This window comes from Marmota marmota, unplaced genomic scaffold (assembly GCF_001458135.2).
Source record: "Marmota marmota marmota unplaced genomic scaffold, marMar, whole genome shotgun sequence".
NCBI classification, from domain to species: Eukaryota; Metazoa; Chordata; class Mammalia; order Rodentia; family Sciuridae; genus Marmota; species Marmota marmota.
In genome coordinates, this window is record NW_026000057.1 from 44,740,126 (window position 1) to 44,743,770 (window position 3,645).

Genomic DNA, 3,645 nt, shown 5'->3' on the forward strand with positions numbered 1-3,645 from the left:
TAAAATAGCACCTGTTGCCTAAGCAGATGTTCTAATTTGCATTTGGGGACATTAAGAAAAGCAGCTAGTATATAAAAACATTTGCTAATATACATGAGAAAATTTATAAAGAATCAAAATCTTCTGAAATATTTTTTTCTTCTCTCTTTAACACAATTCATTTCCTGGGCCCAATTATAGATTGAATTTATTTATATGAATCTCTACAAAAACATACATATATAAATAGTAATGTTATTATAACTTTTGGTTTACTGTCACCTTTATGCAGTCATTTTTTACGAAGCGTTCTTAGGTACAATCATTTTCTTAGAAGCATAGAGTGTTAAGTATGAATGGTCTAAAGATAATAAGATCAAGTAGGGATTTCAGAAAATACATTCAATTTAATCACAAATTACTTGTAATGTTGCTGACATTGAGAGTTTATTGGAAATATGCATCAAAAAATTGAACAAAAAGTTTAATTAGAACAAAATCTTTGGTCTGCATGGTTCTAAATAATCTGAATATTACAAGAACCGATTAAAGGAAGACAGCAATAATTTACTTTTTCTTTCCTCTGGCATCAGCTTTGCCAATTGACTTTCTCAGCAGTATCCATGGCAAGCTTCTGAAGGCCAGCATGAAAGACAGAAATATTTTTAAACATAATGTAACTTAGTTACGGAACCATCTTTACACTTATATTGCCTCAAATTTTAAATCAAGTAATACAGATTACACTATTTACAAAAATAAGTAGGGGAAACATAAAAAAAAATTTCATCTAATTCAGATTTAAACAAAATCTAAAAAGTTACTTAAAGGGAGATAAATTATACTTTAATAATCTTTAAGCTAATGGGATAAAACAACCTTACACTAAGTATCATATAATAATTTTTCCAAATAGTTTATTTATAATTGAGTATTGAGTGAATTTTGCTCAAAATTTGAGTTTTAAAAACATTTCATAATCTTTAAAATCAATACCATTTATTTAAGATTTTTAGAAATAAATGCAAATAATCTCTGATTCTGAACTGTTTGATTTTGAAATATACATTTTGTTTAAAGGCAAATATCACCAGTTCAGAATTTTCTTTTTTTTTTTTTGGTGAGAAGGTTGTGTGTATATTGGTATTCTCTATATGTTGTTTTTGACTTTAGAGTGATTACTAGTTTGTTAATTGGAATGGATTTGCTACTTAATTCTAGGTAAATTTGTTTTAACCTAAAGTTAAAACTTGGCTTAAGCAAAATCATATTGCCTTGTTTCCTTATTTTTAAGAAATATAAAAGATTATTACACGGAAAATATTTTATCTTTGACAATATTTTGAATTAGTACTAAGATTTTAAGTCATTCTTACACAATTATGTTTATGTGAGTTCAACTGGAAGATGAATTTATAATTTTGTTTTTTTTTTAGTTTACACACAAATTTAATCACCTTTCAATAGATCTTATAAAAGACATGTTCAGATACTCAATTACCCAATTTATGGGTACTCCAAATGAAAGCATAGTTTTAAATGAGTTATATGATAGATTTACCAGAAAAAAAAATATATATATGTATATATATAAACCCTACCCCCTTCAATAAAATCATTCCCAGGTTTTCTTCTTGTTCCTACTTGGCTGCTATGGCATTTGTCATCATATATGTGTTCTGTGAAGCAGGATATAAGAAAGAGAAAAACAAGAGGTGGAGCTTCCTTTTTTAAGTATGTGTGTTAGAATTAGCATAATTACCCTATTCATCAATATTGTTTGGAATGTGGCTACCACTAGAAGGAAGGCTGGGGAATGCAGCATTGTGCATGCTCACCCTTAATACATTTCATTCAGCTGAAAACTGACAAATGGTAATTAAAATACAAGAATAAATATTCATCATATTAATTGGTAGTCTTTGTCTCTTTGTGCACTGCTGCTTCAAGAAATTAGACAAGGAAATTAGAATCCTTTCCCTTTTTGAAAAAAGCTGTCATAATACAATATTATTCAGGTGTGTTGGGAGGGGTACAAGTTTCAACCCATTATTACCTTTTTCCCTACTTTTGTTTACCTTTAATATAAGATCAAGAATTATTTACTCACTATGTGAGAATACTGAACATTTAGGCTTATGCCTTTTTAGCAAAACAATGACTTCAATGACTTTCATAAAATATTAGCAATTGAACTTCAATAGCATGTTTAGGTTGATTTCATAATTAGAGTAGGTATTTTGCTTACAACTGTATAAAGAAAATTATATTACAAAAATAATAGTGTAATGAATGAACATTGAAAAGGGGATAATATGGTGTTTGCATGTTGGAGATGACATGAAGATGACAAATATATTTTTGGTTATGCTGAGTTGAAGTGTGGAGAATACATTTATTTGGAAATGTCCTATAGCATAGAACAAATATTTGAAATAGAAAATTGAAGCTCAAAATAAATGAGATTTTTGAAAAGAAGATAGCTGCTCTTAATGACTCTAAATCTCTTGATCTCTATGAATTATATTACAGGATGCTGAAAGCACCTGCAGTTAAGTCTAAGAACCTTTTGAAAGATAGGCAAAATTTATTGAAGTACCGCACATTTGCATGAAGTAATGAATATTTGGCTCCATAAAAGTGGAAAATACAGTTTAAGAAACAGTTGAACCCAGGAAAGACTATCAAGCACATTGGTAAAAGGACACATCTTGAATTTTCAAATAAAATGTACAGTTAGAATCTTGAAGCTTAAAAAGAGAAAAAACATATGTTATCAATAGGAACAATAGTAAAAACAACAATAAGAATAACTGATTATTTTTCTATATAATCATAAGAGGTGAAAAAACACTAACCTGATGGAAATTGAGAAAATTTGTTTAAGCATACCAAAGTGGAAACAACTGGCTATAAGATAATGCTATTAGGTATAGTAGCAGGTTTCTGAACCACCATGGAATATGAGTTCCTTACGGGTCACTAAGAATGTATAGGCTGAATGGAAACAGCAAGCCTCTGTGTGCTTGCATGTGTGTTTCTTGGGTAATGATTTCCTTCCCTACTCCAATTACACTGTTTTTTTTTTTTTTTTTTTCATACAGCACATTCCTATTCAACCTGTGGAAGAATTTAGGCAAATTCTACTTTGTGAAGAATTATCAAAACCTCTTCCTAGCAGAGCACCATTACCATTATTAAAACACTACACATATACCTCTTTTTGGCGCACCATTCATTTTGGTATGCTTATTTTGGTCATATCCATACTATAGAACCACATACATCTAAGAATCTAGAAGGCAGGGATTTTATCTATATATTTTTTGTCAATATCTTGAAAAATTACTTTGTTGCTATGCTGATGAAGAGATGCAATTAGAAAAATAAGGGCAATGTTTTAGATAAATTCAAAAGATATTGATAAGTTTTGAATATATCAGGATAAAATGAAATCCTAAAATTTAGTCATATACATTAAGTCACAAAATGCCCAAAATATAAGAACTGAATACAAAATATATTCTTTGATATAAATACTGCTTTGAAAATAGTAGGCAGTATTGTAGTTGATTTTTCATTTGATTTGAGTATGTGAAAGGATATTGCAATTGGATCAGTATTTTAGAAACATATATAGGAATGGTGTAAAGAAAATATAATTTA

General features: G+C 28.9%; 1 non-coding gene across 1 annotated transcript; it reads right to left on the minus strand.

Annotated features, from left to right (window-relative positions):
• Positions 1-559: 559 nt before the first annotated feature.
• On the minus strand, positions 560-647 carry LOC125619879. Its single transcript, XR_007351465.1, has one exon. It is a non-coding gene; the product is annotated as a small nucleolar RNA SNORD35 (small nucleolar RNA).
• Positions 648-3,645: the final 2,998 nt, after the last annotated feature.